The following is a 17,392-nucleotide window of genomic DNA, read 5'->3' as shown; positions in this document are numbered from 1 at the left end:
ATATCCACCAAGACCCAAGATCTCTCCAAAGCTCACGAAGCCATTGCTGATCTCATGCTAAAGGTGCAGACACATGAGAAGAACCTTGAAGAGAGCAGGGCTCGGGAGAAAATGTTAATCAAAGATCTTCAGAACAAGAAGGATCTGGTCGCCAGTGCCGCGAGCACTTATAATAGTTGTCAGAAAGGCATGAAGATCCAGACCGAGCGCCTTGTTGATGCAACATAGAAGCTCACTGCACAACTATCTAGCATGGGTCTTGTCGGTGGGAACAACACCTATGGGATCACAAGAATCCCTACTGTGGTTAGCGGGGCGCGGGGTCGTGAGAAGAGCGGATCAAACAGATAGCACACGGTTCGTTTTTCCAGGTTCGGGCCGCGAGGATGCGTAAAACCCTACTCCTGCTTTGGTGGATTGTATATCTATGTTCTTGAGCTAGCTATGGGGCGTGAGGAGCTCCAAAAAGCCGAATCCTCCTTCTGGTCGCCTCGGGCCTCCTTTTATAGAAAAAGGGGTTGCCACAGTGGCACACAGGAGGTGGAAAGGGTACAGTGATGCGAGGTTATCCCTCGCATTACATGACAAGGCGGATTTAATGCGTCTTGCTTAGGTGTCCTTGCTTTATCGGGGACGGGGGAGAGACCTGTCTCGTCCGTCGCCGCTCCTTCTTGTGTCGACACGCGCCCTGGCCAGCGACGCCTGCGATGCCACATAGGTAGGCAAGCAGCTGAGGTGGCACAGTGGTGGGTCTTCACGAAGATCTGCATGCTGCCACGCAGGTGCCTACCTAGCTGGTTGGGTCGGCATATGCATGCGAACGGCGGTGGAGGTTTAGTCGGCGTGGGCCTGGTAGTGGTCATGCGGATGTCCTTGGCAAGGGCCTTGCCGAGGCCCCGACAAGGGTTTTGCCGAGGCGCCTGCTATCATCCACGGCAAGGTGCTTGCCGGGGGCCTTGTGGTTTTCCCCGGCTGGGATCCCACCAAGGGTTGTCGTCTCCTTAGTGCGTATCTGATCTTGAGTGTCTTCACAAAGATCTGCATGTCACCACGGGGATGTCTCCCAAATCCTTGCCCTATGGGGGTAGTGGACTCAAGGGTGATTTGCTCCGTAGGTGTGGGGACCCCGACTCATAAGTCGTGATCACCGAATGCACGTGTACAGTTATCCCAGAGATCAATGCTCGCTGAACACACAGAAGCTGAATAACAAGAGTCTTACATCCATACATACCATCTTACATAAATTATGACCGTTATGGTCGAGCCTCAAGTATAACTTCACAGCGGAAATCTTCGTCGATAACTTGGACCCATGCCATCTGCCTTAACCCTACAGGCATTCTGACAGGGAAGCGTCCTAGCTTGCATGTTCAACACCGAAGTATTCTTCATCATATCCTGTTTTTCCTGCCTGGCCAATAAAATAACAAGTGGCAAGCCAATGAGTACTTTGAATGTACTCGCAAGCAACCCATGTTTTGGCTCAAGATACATCAATGCATGATATAGGTAAATTTTTGTAGAAAGCTAGTTTTGAGCGCAATGCCATGTTCAACAACTTGTAAGACATGCATGAGGAGAATTCAAGTAACCATAAGGACGGTTATAGATATCAACATAAATAGAGTGGGCACCAACCCAATTCAATCATGTCAAGTCCTTTGACTTGACCCAAGTAGTTCTTCCCACTTATCCAAACACATACACTGGTTTGTAAACATGTGGACGTAGCCCAAGAGCGGTTACCCAACTATCCTTGACCGTGGACACGGCTATTCGAATAGTTTTACACTCTGCAGAGGTTGCACACTTTACCCACAAGATCCGGGGAACTTCCGTGTCATCCACGACCCGCGGTACCTCAAGTACCCGGGGTAAGCACCCAATCACTATCTTTCCCTAGACGACACTAACATAGAGTCCACTCGATTGGCAGTAACCCCCATGCCCAACATTTCACATCTTAAAATTATGGAGCCTCGCTCCCATTTTCATCACATACCACAAGCACGGGGTACCAACGGTGTGTCCGATGCCCTGTGAAGACAGCCATGGCCGCCCTACCTGGCACGACCCCGTCCCAAGAGAGAGCACCAACTCTCCCGCTTCACTAGTAATGCAGGCTCCAAGCTAGTATCGGCCTAGGTAATCAATAACGCCCTTTCCCATACAAGGGTAGAGTGGTTGCGCATGTAAGGTTGGAATAACGGTCGCAACTTAAACCAATCCGTTTTGAAAACAACACACACACTTGCCTTGGTACACCACTTCGTCATCAAGTGGCTACCCAACTCATCATCTCCCCCGGGCATAAGTGGCACCCGATGGGGTTTTCGAAAAGTCTTTTGAAAATACTTTGTCTCCATCACCATGCATATACCCGTCCCCTTTTTGCGTAGCAACTACTTTAGCATCCTATCTACTCCCACCGGCATAACCCTCATAAGGAGGTAGGGTCATGCACAATGCAAGTATCAGCGAGGAAGTAACGGAGGCAAACCATCAAAGGGGTTCCACCTCATCATGATTCCGTTGCAACAACAATATGGTGCTATATGTCATGCATAAAAAGGGTTTCACAGACATGGTCAAAGGGCTGCTTGCCTGGTTCATCAGAGCCTTGAGATCTTCAAATATCTCTGGTCCATCTCCGAGCATTTCGTCTACTTAGTCAACTATCGTCGAAAGCAACCATAATAAGCAACATAACAAGGCAGGAAATAAAAGTGCTCTAAAAATATTAATTTGACTTTTTTCGGACATCTCTGGTTATATGAAAAATAACCAGAGTGGTTTCATTGGAATTGGGTCAGTGGATATTTCTAAACATTTTGATATGATGGAATCAAGTGGTTTATGGGTTTGCAAGAAGTGTATAGAAATATATTTTTGAAAAATGAGCAAAGGCACCCATTTAACAAACCATGATTTTAGAAGCATCTAGGAGTTGGTTTCACTGGATTTGGAGTTCAAATGAATATTCTATGGATTTGCAAAGTTCACAAACATGAAGAAATGGCTCATTATTTTGTGGGGTACAGAAAGTATTAAGAAAAATGTTCATGACCTAAGTTATAAACTCAGGAGCATCTAGAAATTTGAATCATGGCATTTGGATCAAATTTGAGCCCTCTGTGATTTTCTAAAGTTGATCACAGAAATGGAAAATGGGATTTTATTTAATTGGTGTGAGGAAAATTGTTCTAGAAAAATGTGCATGCTGCACCAATAGGTAGATCATGATTTATGGAGTCACCAGAAATTTGAATCATTCAATTTGGAGTTAATATGAATATTTGGGAGATTTTACAAATTTCTGGAAAAAGGAAAAGACAAAGGAAGTGGGGGGTTATACCTATGCCGTGCACTGAGCGCAGCATAGTGTCGTAGCGCACTGGGCCAGCCCAGCGGCTCGGCCACGCGGACGACAGGGCGACGCTGAAGGCGCCCTCGCGGGGTACGCTTCCGCGCGGGGGAAGCGGATCCGCTGGAGCCGTATCCACTTAAACGAACGGGTCCGCCTGCTGGGTCGCTGTCGTGCGGGCCCCAGCGGCAGGTCGTCTTCCACCTCCCACGCCCGCTCTGGACGCGAGGAGGAGCGGCTCCTGCCGGCAATTGCCGGGGCTACAGAGCGCCCCCGGCGATGTTCTGCCCACCGGCGTGACCAGCGCAGAGAGGCGCTTCCAGCCACTGGTCGCACGCATGCCGGGGAGGACCTGGTCAAGGAGAGCGCCGTCCGTGGCGGACGTGGCCGACGGCAATGGCGGGCACGGTGCTCCGGCCATCGGGAGGAGTAACCGGAGTGCGGGGGAGCTCCGCGGGGCATTAGAGATGCGAGCTAGCCCATAGGTGGGGAGGAGGGGGCCCAGACAACGAGAATTTAGGTGGTGTTCGGTTGCTCGGCTCCGGCCATGGACGAGGTTGGAGGGCACGGGAGGAGGTGTGTATTGGTCTAGGGAATGCACGGGAGGGAGAGAGGGCCAAAGGAGTAGATAGGGGGCTCGGGGTCGGCCTTAAGTAGCCGTCCCGTGGCTCACCGTGGACGTGGCGCACGGGTGGCCGCGGCAACGGCTCGAGAGGCCAGGAGAGAGGTTGAGGGGCTGTCTACGGCGTCTGTGGGAGTTGAGTTTGGCGCCAGGAAGAGAGAGGAGGAGCGGGGCAAGGCTCTGGTGCTCGCACGTGCGAGGCCATGCATTGGCCGAGCCGGGCGGCTCTGGGCACGCGCCGCAGGAGGTGAGAGAGAGGGAGAGACGAGGGGGCCTGCACGGTGGCGTGTTGGAGACGTCGAGGCACCTTGACTGGCGCAAGGGGGAGGCTCGAGGTGGTCGGGGGACACGGCGTCAATGTTCGCCTGCTCTGCCTCGCGCTCCAAAGCGCGTATTTGGCCGGCATCCGCGGCTTTTCCGCACGCACTCGCGCGTCTACTTGTGTCTGGAAGCTGCACGGGAGAGTAAACAATGGGAAAGTGGCCTTTGACGCTCTGGAACTTGCCAGGAGTGGGAGAGAGATGAGAAAGGGAGGGGAAAGTGGCTGTCCAGAGAGGAAAATTGGGTCTCTGCCCCCCTTAATCATTGATCCTTGGGCAGCCAAGCATGAAGGAGGTAGAGGAGGAGCAGATGAGGCTGTGGGAAAAAGTTGAGCTCATGGAGATTAGTGGAAATTGCCAAAACATGCATTTTAAATTTCTGCCAAAAGGTGTTTGATGGTGTTTTGGGAAAGCAGATGATTTCCATTTGCCATGAGACTCCCCAGGGTGAAATTTCACATATAATTAGGGCCTTCCACCAATTTTGAGCTCATTTGGGCAAAGTTGCCAATGCAACTTTTGTAAACCCTAGAAATTAGCAAAAATGGACTTTTCAAGATTTAGTCATGCAAATCTGTTCTCCTTGATGCACCACTTAGTGTAGTGTCATCATTTGAGGCTCTGAACATGTCCACAAAAGTTGAGATCAAAAGGACACACTTGGCAATGTAGAGTTGTTCAAACTTGGATCTGGACAGAGAGGGTTTTGGGGCACTTTTGTGAACCATAGTTATTTTGATTGATATGAAACTTTGCAAGATCATCACATTATGAATATGTGACTTGCTAGAATTTTCCTGGATTTATTTGAAAATATTTCTTATAGAAATATTTCAAATATTTGAAATGAGCTGAAATGGTTCTAGAGGGTTTTGTCCAATATTTTGATCATGACCATGTGTTTAAACTCATATATATGGACAATATATGTCCACTGAGATTCCCTGATTTTTCTCAAATATTTTTGAAGCTTTAAAATAATTTTAACCTATTAAAGACCATTTCTGGCCTAAAGAAAAGGCCTTTAAATAAAATAGGGAAATAACTTTCAAAATTAAATTTTTGTGGTTTCTGGGTGTCCTATATCTAATAGGAGTCCAATATATTTTTGGAAATATTTTTACTGCCCTTAATTAAGTACTTGCAGTGCAAACCTCAATTCAGGGGTTTTTGGAAACTAATTTTTGAAAATACTATTTGGCCAAATTATTTTTGTAATAAAATACTATATTGTTCTATACACATGGTATGATCATTGGGAAAAGGTTTTGGATCAAGGAGAAGGAGTATAAGAGTTGGAGGATTTATTTGATTTTGAGAGCACTTGCAAACAACAGTCAAACATTCAATCAAAGCTAAGACAATACACTCAAAAGTTTTTGTCAAACCACATTTTATCATGATTTATTAGCTTAAGTGTTGTGGCATGAAAATCAGGGTGTGGCAGACCTACCCCCCTTACAAGAATCTCGTCCCCGAGATTCCCAGACTAGGCGCGGGAAGGAATACGGAAACTTGGATTTGGGGTAGTCTTCACATCCTCATACTGCTTTCTGCTTCCGTTTGGTGCTCCATTGAACCTTGAAGTACTCGATGGCGTGGCTTCGTGTTTGTCATCCTGCTTGATCCAGATTGCAATTGGGGTCTCCCGCGTAGGTCATATTGAGCTGGAGGTCGATAGCTCGGTGATTGATGTCCTTGTTAGTGATCGCGCTAGCTAAGAAGTCGAAAACACTTCTGGAGTTGTGTCATGTGGACACATTATGCACAGTGGGTAACTCAGGTGGTAAATCCATCTGGTAATTGTCTTCTCTTCATCTTGTGACAATCTCGGTGGGGTTTTTTAAATCTTGGAGTGAGCTTCTGCTTGACATGGAAATGCTTGGTTCTTCTGAGAGGAGTGACCCGCTGGTGCACATGGTCTTCGACGCCGGAGCTTACTTCTTCACGATGGCGGTTCGTTTAGTTCTTCCCCCTTGACATGGCGGTCTTCAGATGTTCCTTAACCAACTGAACGACTCTTCTTCTGTCTTCGGGTAGACAAGTAGGTTACCAAATAATGATGACAACTATCTTGTCTAAGTACTCCATGGAGACTTGTTCACGGGGTACATAAAGTAGGCTGGGGAGTGGTGGTGATCACGGTTGAGTGTTGGTCAAGGTCTACTTGACCTATAGCCCAAGCTCATGGTCATAATCTGATCATGTGGTGGCTTGGTAGGGCTTAAGGGTTTCAAGGATTCTAGTGTGTGGGTGAATGTTTATTATCTTATCCTTAAGTACGGTTTCTGAGATGCCAATAGTCTATCTAGTCCTTCAAATAAATAACCTTATACCACCGAAAGCATCATCTCGTATAGGCCAAATCCAATCATCACTCTTGTGATCCATATGCTCGTGACTCCCGAGGGGAGGTCTACCAAAATCATATATGTCTACCATCCCCAAACTCATATGTATGGCTACCCCTAAAAATCCATGGGTAGAGCATATAAGCCGCTAAGCTTGAACGTGACAATCGAAGTGCTCAGCCTATTCTTCCAAGGTCTAAGATAAAGCACCTCTATCCTAAGGAAACACGTCACATGCCACTCCAAAATCTTGTTTCCTTCCTATGAATCATCTCCAACGACCCGTTAACTACCATTAATCACTACATAATCTACAAATCCAGTGTCTATGGTGTTCCACATGATCTCCTAAAGTACTATATTCCCAAAATACTTGAAAAGGCTATCTTTACTATAGTCAGTCCACCAATTTCCATTATCATGGTCAAGTAAACTCCAAGGTCAAGCTTATATCAACTCTGACAATTAATCCAATCTCCTAGTTTATCGCCCATCGAGAAACATGGTATCACGATCGAGATCATCGGTCTAAATCCAATTTATTCCGAACAATGTAGACTTACTCATCATCTATATTCAACTAGAATCATCTGCTTAAATCCAAATCTCATGTCCAACAAGAATTCCTACATGTTTCCCTCAAGTTATCATCGTAATGCCAACTATCTCCTATCAATACCCCTTGGCTAAGTCTAATCCTCGTGCATCCAAGAATTTTAGCTTGCGACCATAATTGTCCTACTAAATCCAATTTACTCAGGGGTAATGAAAGCTATGCTGCCATATTAACATGATCCCACCGAGTTCACCTACCAACATGAAAGCCTCACAATCCACCAAATAGTCTCAGATAAATCCCTCTAGGTCACTGATATAAACTCATCAAGTCATTTGTCCTCTATTCCTATATCCTCAATTTGTGTTCCCTATGGCATCATCAGTTCTGGAGCTACCTTAGGATGATAATGTGCTCGTTCACTATGCCCATTAGTTCCATAATGAACCCAGTGATAAGCAAGGACTTCTGTAGCTTAACTTGTTTTCTTGCAATTCTGTGGGTTAAGCACATGGTTAAAGATTCGAGCTGGGGTATCTTGTGAAGTCTCGAAGGGTCTAGGAATGGGTTTCTAGTCTTGAGGGTTAAACATAATTCTACGGGGTTGCACTTGGCTGTGGAGATTGTAGCAAAAGTCTTTATTGCTAGTTGGTTGCCGAGGTGGAATCCTTGGTGTAGCTTGTCTTGCTGGTCTTCAGTTGAGGAGAGAGATGAGAGGGAAAAGTAGCATAGAGGAGGGGAATGCCTAAAGGGGGTTCTATAGTGCAAGTGCAAACAAACAGGGGCTGAAAGGGCCATACACAAACAATAAAATAAGGCAGGTGATATAGCCGCATACTAGTTGCCTAGGGCAAAAGGGTGGCTGATATCAAAACACAATAAAATAAAAACAAGCAACACACAATCATGGTTCTATTGGAACCATCATATGGACTCGACTACGCATAGGGGGGTACACGACTCATCCTACCCTAGGGGTTCTCGGACTCAGTAGTCGTGCCTTGTGCCTCATGCAGTCTTCTGAGTTTTCCTCTGGTGTTGCTACGTCTCTTGTAGTTGTTCGATGAAACGATCTGGGTTGAGCCTGAAGAGTCTTCAACAACTTCTCGCCTTTTGAAGTGATGGGGTGAAGGTGGCTCCTCGTAGCAGGCATTGACTCGGTCTTCTGTTGTCTTCTTAATCATGACGACCCCTTTTGCCTTCTAAGGCGTCGACGGTACCAGGTAGGTAATCCTTTATGCAATGATATTAACAAGGCATAGTACAGGTCCAACATGTCGGTTACGTTGATGAAGACATCGACACCAAGAGCGGGGGATGAAGAGAACCGTTTTCCTACTCGCTATAGTGAGGCGGGCCAAATGGCGAGGTTCTCATCCACCGGTGGTTGCCGATACAACAACAGTAAGGACATGATTGCTCTATTAGCGATGTCTATCATGGTCTTGCATATCTTACACCCTCATCGTCATAGGACAAGGTTGCATAATCCTGGGGCAAATTCAAAGGTGTCACCATCCTCTGGGTCTTCATGTCCTCATTCTTCAAAGGCGTATCTTCTGTTGGCATCGTCTTGTTGTAGTGTCGCGAATCTTGGGTTCAGAAGAGGTGGGTGAGTATTTGGCAAGGTGTACCCCTTCTAGGCTATCCACGAGAATTACAAGGAATCCCGTGGTCAGGGGCTTGAGGGTGCTAGCGACCGTTTGTAATAGTTTTGAAGGGAAGAGATCACTGGGGAAAGTATACCTTAGTTTTTGAAAAACTGAGAAGGGAAGAGAAGTATAGATAGTTTTGAAAACCGGTAATAGTTTTAGAAATAACTTTACCCTATCTAACGACCATGCTAACTAAGGCTTCCTATAGTCAGGATGGCTCTGATACCAGCTCTGTGGGGACCCCGACTCATAAGTCGTGATCACCGAATGCACGTGTACAGTGATCCCAGAGATCAATGCTCACAGAACACACAAAAGCTGAATAACAAGAGTCTTACATCCATACATACCGTCTTACATAAATTATGACCGTAATGGTCGAGCCTCGAGTATAACTTCGCAGCAGAAATCTTCGTCGATAACTTGGACCCATGCCATCTGCCTTAACCCTACAGGCATTCTGACTTGGAAGCGTCCTAGCTCGCATGTTCGTCACCGAAGTATTCTTCATCATATCTTGTTTTTCCTGCCTGGCCAATAAAATAACCAGTGGCAAGCCAATGAGTACTTTGAATGTACTCGCAAGCAACCCATGTTTTGGCTCAAGATACATCAATGCATGATATAGGTAATTTTTTTTGCAGAAAGCTAGTTTTGAGTGCGATGCCATGTCCAACAACTTGTAAGACATGCATCAGGAGAATTCAAGTAACCATAAGGACGGTTATAGATATCAACATAAATAGAGTGGGCACCAACCCAATTCAATCATGTCAAGTCCTTTGACTTAACCCAAGTAGTTCTTCCCACTTATCCAAACACATACACTAGTTTGTAAACATGTGGACGTAGCCCAAGAGCGGTTACCCAACTGTCCTTGACCGTGGACACTGCTACTCGAATAGTTTTACACTCTGCAGAGGTTGCACACTTTACCCACAAGACCCAGGGAACTTCCGTGTCATCCACGACCCGCGGTACCTCAAGTACCCGGGGTAAGCACCCAATCACTATCTTTCCCTAGACGACACTAACATAGAGTCCACTCGATTGGCAATAACCCCCGTGCCCAACATTTCACATCTTAAAATTGTGGAGCCTCGCACCCATTTTCATCACATACCACAAGCACGGGGTACCAACGGTGTGTCCGGTGCCCTGTGAAGATAGTCATGGTCGCCCTACCTGGCACGACCCGTCCCGAGAGAGAGCACCAACTCTCCCCCGTCACTAGTAATGCGGGCTCCAAGCTAGTATCGGCCTAGGTAATCAATAATGCCATTTCCCATACAAGGGTAGAGTGGTTGCGCATGTAAGGTTGGAATAACGGTCGCAACTTAAACCAATCTGTTTTGAAAACAACACACACACTTGCCTCGGTACACCACTTCGTCATCAAGTGGCTAGCCAACTCATCATCTCCCCCGGGCATAAGTGGCACCCGATGGGGTTTTCGAAAAGTCTTTTGAAAATACTTTGTCTCCATCACCATGCATATACCCGTCCCCTTTTTGCGTAGCAACTACTTTAGCATCCTATCTACTCCCACCGGCATAACCCTCATAAGGAGGTAGGGTCATGCGCAATGCAAGTATCAACGAGGAAGTAACGGAGGCAAACCATCAAAGGGGTTCCACCTCATCATGATTCCGTTGCAACAACAATATGGTGCTATATGTCATGCATAAAAAGGGTTTCATAGACATGGTCAAAGGGCTGCTTGCCTGGTTCATCAGAGTCTTGAGATCTTCAAATATCTCTGGTCCAACTCCGAGCATTTCGTCTACTTCGTCAACTATCGTCGAAAGCAACCATAATAAGCAACATAACAAGGCAGGAAATAAAAGTGCTCTAAAATTATTAATTTGACTTTTCTAGGACATCTCTGGTTATATGAAAAATAACCAGAGTGGTTTCATTGGAATTGGGGCAGCAGATATTTTTAAACATTTTGATATGATGGAATCAAGGGGTTTATGGGTTTGCAAGAAGTGTATAGAAATATATTTTTGAAAAATGAGCAAAGGCACCCATTTAACAAACCATGATTTTAGAAGCATCTAGGAGTTGGTTTCATTGGATTTGGAGTTCAAATGAATATTCTATGGATTTGTAAAGTTGACAAACATGAAGAAATGGCTCATTATTTTGTGGGGTACAGAAAGTATTAAGAAAAATGTTCATGACCTAAGTTATAAACTCAGGAGCATCTAGAAATTTGAATCATGGCATTTGGATCAAATTTGATCCCTGTGTGATTTTCTAAAGTTTATCACAGAAATGGAAAATGGGATTTTATTTAATTTGTGTGAGGAAAATTGTTCTAGAAAAATGTGCATGCTGCACCAACAGGTAGATCATGATTTATGGACTCACCATAAATTTGAATCATTCAATTGGGAGTTAATATGAATATTTGGGAGATTTTACAAATTTCTAGAAAAAGGAAAAGACAAAGGAAGTGGGGGGTTATACCTATACCGCGCACCGAGCGCAGCATAGCGCCGCAGCGCACTGGGCCAGCCCAGCGGCTCGGCCGCGCAGACGACAGGGCGACACCGGAGGCGCCCTCGCGGGGTACGCTTCCGCGTGGGGGAAGCGGATCCGCTGGAGCCGTATCCACTTCAACGAACAGGCCCGCCTGCTGGGTCGCTATCGTGCGGGCCCTAGCGGCAGGTCGTCTTCCACCTCCCACGCGCGCTCTGGATGCGAGGAGGAGCGGCTCCCACCGGCGATTGCCGGGGCTACAGAGCGCCCCCGGCGACGTTCTGCCCACCGGCGTGACCAGCGCAGAGAGGCGCTTCCAGCCATCGGTCGCACGCATGCCGGGGAGGACCTGGTCAAGAAGAGCGCCGTCCGTGGCGGACGTGGCCGGCGGCAATGGCAGGCACGATGCTCCGGCCGTCGGGAGGAGTAACCGGAGTGCGGGGGAGCTCCGTGGTGCAGTAGAGATGCGAGCTAACCCATAGGTGGGGAGGAGGGGGCCCGGACGACGAGAATTTAGGCGGTTTTCGGCGGCTCGGCTCCGGCCATGGACGAGGTTGGAGGGCACGGGAGGAGGTGCGGATTGGTCCAGGGAATGCACGGGAGGGAGAGAAGGCCAAAGGAGTAGAGAGGGGGCTCGGGGGCGGCCTGAAGTAGCCGTCCCGTGGCTCACCATGGACGCGGCGCACGGGTGGCCGCGGCAACGGCTTGGGAGGCCAGGAGAGAGGGCGAGGGGCTGTGTACGGCGTCTGTGGGAGTTGAGTGGGGCGCCAGGAAGAGAGAGGAGGAGCGGGGCAAGGCTCTGGTGCTCGCGCGTGCGAGGCCATGCATTGGCCGAGCCGGGCGGCTCTGGGTACGCGCCGCAGGAGGTGAGAGAGAGGGAGAGACGAGGGGGCCTGCATGGTGGCGTGTTGCGGACGTCGAGGCACCTCGACTGGCGCAAGGGGGAGTTTCGAGGTGGTCGGGGGATGCGGCGTCAATGGTCACCTTCTCTGCCTCGCACTCCAGAGCGCGTCTTTGGCCGGCATCCACGGCTTTTCCGTGCGCACTCGCGCGTCCACTTGTGTCTGGAAGCTGTAGGGAAGAGTAAACAATGGGAAAGTGGCATTGGATGCTTTGGAACTTGCCACGAGTGGGATAGAGATGAGAAAGGGAGGGGAAATTGGCTGTCCAGAGATGAAAATTGGGTCTCTTCCCCCCTTAATCATTGATCCTTGGGCAGCCAAGCATGAAGGAGGTAGAGGAGGAGCAGGTGAGGTTGTGGGAAAAAGTTGAGCTCATGGAGATTAGTGGAAATTGCCAAAACATGCATTTTAAATTTCTGCCAAAAGGTGTTTGATGGTGTTTTGGGAAAGCAGATAATTTCCATTTGCCATGAGACTCCACAGGGTGAAATTTCACATATAATTAGGGCCTTCCACCAATTTTGAGCTCATTTGGGCAAAGTTGCCAATGCAACTTTTGTGAACCCTAGAAATTAGCAGAAATGGACTTTTCAAGATTTAGTCATGCAAAGCTATTCTCCTTGATGCACCACTTAGTGTAGTGTCATCATTTGAGGCTCTGAACATGTCCACAAAAGTTGAGATCAAAAGGACACAGTTGGCAATGTAGAGTTGTTCAAACTTGGATCTGGACAGAGAGAGTTTTGGGGCACTTTTGTGAACCATAGTTATTTTGATGGATATGAAACTTTGCAAGATCATCACATTATGAATATGTGACTTGCTAGAATTTTCCTGGATTTATTTGAAATTATTTCTTATAGAAATACTTCAAATATTTGAAATGAGCTGAAATGGTTCTGGAGGGTTTTGTCCAATATTTTGATCATGACCATGTGTTTAAACTCATATATATGGACAACACATGTCCACTGAGATTCCCTGTTTTTTATCAAATATTTTTGAAGCTTTAAAATAATTTTAACCTATTAAAGACCATTTCTGCCCTAAAGAAAAAGCCTTTAAATAAAATAGGAAAATAACTTTCAAAATTAAATTTTTGTGGTTTCTGGGTGTCCTATATCTAATAGGAGTCAAATATATTTTTGGAAATATTTTTACTGACCTTAATTAAGTACTTGCAGTGGAAACCTCAATTCAGGGGGTTTTGGAAAACTAATTTTTGAAAATACTATTTGGCCAAATTATTTTTGTAAGAAAATACTATATTGTTCTATCCACATGGTATGACCATTGGGAAAAGGTTTTGGATCAAGGAGAAGGAGTATAAGAGTTGGAGGATTTATTTCATTTTTAGAGCACTTGCAAACAACAGTCAAACATTCAATCAAAGCTAAGACAAAACACTCAAAAGTTTTTGTCAAACCACATTTTATCATGATTTATTAGCTTAAGTGTTGTGGCATGAAAATCAGGGTGTGACAGTAGGTGTGGGGCGAGTTGCCGCGGCAAGGGCCTTGCCGGGGTTGCTAAAACTGTCTCCCGGCAAGGATCTTGCCGGGGGAGTCTGCTTCGTCCCCTTTGCTCTTCGTGGTATTGGCCTTGGCGTCGTTCTAGTTCTCTTGAGCTTCGGTCTTACCCTGGCTCACCTCCCTTGCCTTGCTTGGTGTGGTGGTGCCCGTGGCTCAGACTGCCCGTGCACAGTTATAGGGGTACAAAAAATGTACCCCTCTTTTTGTACACCGACAGGAGCCCCTGGGCCTGGGCCACACATAAGCGCCACGCGTTGTTGGGCTAGGCCCAAAAACGATGCGCGGGCAGGCAGGGCGGTTTTTACCGCGATAAGATTCTTCCCGCGCTGCGCTTCCCACGGTTCCCGCGCGTGGCGCGGCGTGGGGAGGCGCGTGTGACGTGGGCGGCTTGCGTGGGGTTGGTTCCCGTAGGCATGCGTCACATCGTGGTAAAGGGGCGGTTCGCGCCTTCCCCATAAACGGAGGGAGGCGTGGAGGCGCGGCCCATTTACTGAATGGGGCTGAAGCGCGGTCTTCAAGGCGTCCACTCCCCATGATCACGGGGTGGGGAGTGGTCGTCTCACCCGTCCCCTCGGTTCTGCACGTCCGCCACGTGTCTCCCATGCGCCTGGGGTGGCAAACGGTGGAGGCGGGAAACCGGGCCGTCGCTGGTTGGGGCGGCGGGTCGGTCCTGGCTCCCTGCGCCTTCTGTATCTTGATTGGCCGAGCAGGGCGGCCAAGCCCCAACCCCGATCCTTTATAAAGAGCGGGAGGGTGGGGGATGGCGTCCCGCATTCTTTCATCTTCTTCTTTCTTCAGCTTCTGCTCCTCCCTTCCATCCTTCATGGAGAGAGGGAATCCCGGTCCTTCAACAGTGGCGGCGAGGGTCGCTGCTCGACAATGCGTCCCTCCTTCTCCTGCACCTGCGGTGGCAGAGCCAGCCGTAGGGGGAAGGGGGAGGGGGCGAGGCCGTGGGTGAGGCCGGGGCGCTCGGGGAAGAGGAGGATGGGGTGGCGCGCCGGCCTCGCCTCCGCCAGCATCTCCTCCTCCAATGGAGGGCCATGTTGGGGATGACCCTTGTGAGTTCTTCGTCAGGCTGTGCTGGCCGCTGCACCGTCGCCTTCGTCTCCCGACTCCATTTTGCACGGGAGATGAGATGGATCCGCCGGAATCGTTGCGGCTGCACATGAGGGGCTGTGGGATCAGTGGCACGCGAGTCTGCGTCGACTTCCCCGCCCCCACGTGATGTATCTTCATCGGGGATGGAAGACGTTTGCTCATATCCACCGCTTGACGGAGGGGCTCACTCTCCATTTTAAGCTGATGGAGGGTGGCCTTCTCTCCGTCAAGGTCTTCGGGTGCTTTGGGACCCGTGCAAGGTTCTGCGTGGAGAGCTCTTCTGATAGTGAAGACTCCTCAGGAGGGAGTGACGAGGAGGACAGCGACAGCGACGACGAGGGTAGTAGGCGGCAGGATGGCGGGTCCGACTAGGTGTCGGGTGCCGGTCCGTGCGGCACCGGCGACCCCATCATCCGTGTCGCCGGCTCCTTGAACTTCTCGGGGTCGTCTCCTTGGGCGACTGACGTTGGGAGGCTGTGGAAGAGGAAGAGGGTGGGCGTCAAGGCCGTCAAGTCGGAGTACGCGGGCACCGACGCCTTCGACGCGCGCTGACGTACTGCCGCCTCATTTTCGAGCTCTGCTTCGGGTGCCGCCATCACCATTCAGCCTTTGGACGGCCACCAAGATGTTCTCTTGGTGTGTTCTGCCACCCGTAGCTCGCCTAGGCGCTCCCTTTGTCCTTTTCACCTCCTTGACCTGCCTCCTAAGGAGAGGGACAAGAGAGGGATTACGAGCACCTTATCTCTTTTTAGTTTGTAAGCCTTCGGGCCTTTGTTGAATTTAAAACTTGTAATCCCATCATTCATGTTTCTCATTCCCTATGGACTGTACCTGAGTGGAATGTTTTTTTAATGAAAAAGGGATGTTTGCCGGGTCATTTGTTTGCGGGTGGAACCCACGACAAGGAGTAAATCCTTGATATCTTCAAGATAAACATTTCCTTGCCCGGCAAAAGGCCTTGCCGTCTCCCCACTTCGCTCGACCTTCCTCACGCCTTTGGCGGAGGCAGGGATGATGCGGGTTCAGGCTCCTTGTTTCATCCTTTCGCTGCCGTGACTACGACCAAACTTGGCCCCAGGAACGAGCCCTAGGGCCTAGAGTTAGGGGAGCATGGTAGCTTAGGGGAAAACGAGGTTTCACATACCTCAGTCCATAATGGAATGCATGATAAGGGATGAAGAACTTATCTAAAGCTGCAGTCCCCGGCAACCCTGGTTCGCTATGGGTGAATCTTTGCTCTTGCAGCCCCCGGCAATACTGGCTTGCCGGGGGTTAGATGCTGGTCTGTTCCTCTTTTTTTTCTCCCCAAGTGGTTCGGCATGGATATCTGTGTGTCCTATGAACCAAAGAAGACAAAAGAAAGACAAAGAGACACACACTCGACCTCTAAGCTAGGGGTTAGTCGCCGCTAAGCACTATCAACCCTGACGAAGGACGAGACTCAACCTAGCATGCATGCTATAACTTAGGGCACCAATGGTTCATTTATTTATGCTCAGGGTCTGCGCCTGGCTTTGTACAAAGGGTTACATGCATCATCGGCAAGGCTCATACAAAAGGTGGCTTGCCGGGGGGCCCGACAAGCCGCACCTCACGGGTAAAACTTGCGAAGGTGCTCAATGTTCCAGGAGTTACTCACCGGAACGGCATCTTCGGTCTCCAGGCGGACTGCGCCGGGCCTGGTGACTCGTATTACCCGATAAGGGCCTTCCCACTTTGGCGTCAACTTGTTGGAATTCTTGGCCAATTGAACGTGCCGAAGAACAAGGTTGCCTTCCTCAAAGCTACGGGCATGAACCTTGCGGCTATGGTAGTGGCGCAAGGCTTGCTGGTAGCGCGCTGCTCTCACAGCTGCCCGAAGACGATCTTCCTCAAGGAGCGTTGCGTCATCTTGCCGCAATTTCTCTTCCTCAAGCTCGTCATAAGCAAGTACTCGAGGTGACCCGTATATGAGTTCCGTGGGGAGAACTGCTTCTGCCCCGTATACCAGGGCAAAGGGTGTCTGGCCGGTGGCTCGATTTGGTGTCGTTCTGATTGACCAAAGAACCGCCAGCAATTCATCAATCCAGCGCCTTCCACTCTTGTGCAGTCTGTCAAAGGTCTTTGTCCTCAGGCCTCGCAGTACTCTCAGCTTGACCATTGCTTCGTGGGCTTCCATCGGAAGCGAAATAGACCTTGCTGCCGAGGTCTTGAATGTATTGCATGAAGGTGTGGCTTATGAACTGCGTGCCGTTGTCGGTGATAACCCTATTGGGTACACCAAAACGGCACACCAGTCCTTTGAAGAACTTGACGACTGACTGCGCTGTGACCTTCCTCACTGCTTCCACTTCTGGCCACTTTGTGAACTTGTCGATTGCAATGTACAAGTACTCAAAGCCCCCGACAGCGCGGGGGAAAGGGCCCAGTTTGTCGAGCCCCCAGACCGAGAAAGGCCAGGAGAGAGGAATGGTTTGAAGGGCTTGAGCTGGCTGATGAAGCTTCTTTGAATGGAACTGACAC

The sequence above is a fragment of the Triticum dicoccoides genome, chromosome 4A, assembly GCF_002162155.2.
Source record: "Triticum dicoccoides isolate Atlit2015 ecotype Zavitan chromosome 4A, WEW_v2.0, whole genome shotgun sequence".
NCBI classification, from domain to species: Eukaryota; Viridiplantae; Streptophyta; class Magnoliopsida; order Poales; family Poaceae; genus Triticum; species Triticum dicoccoides.
The sequence above is the reverse complement of the archived record's forward strand: the minus strand, read 5'-3'. Positions refer to the sequence as shown.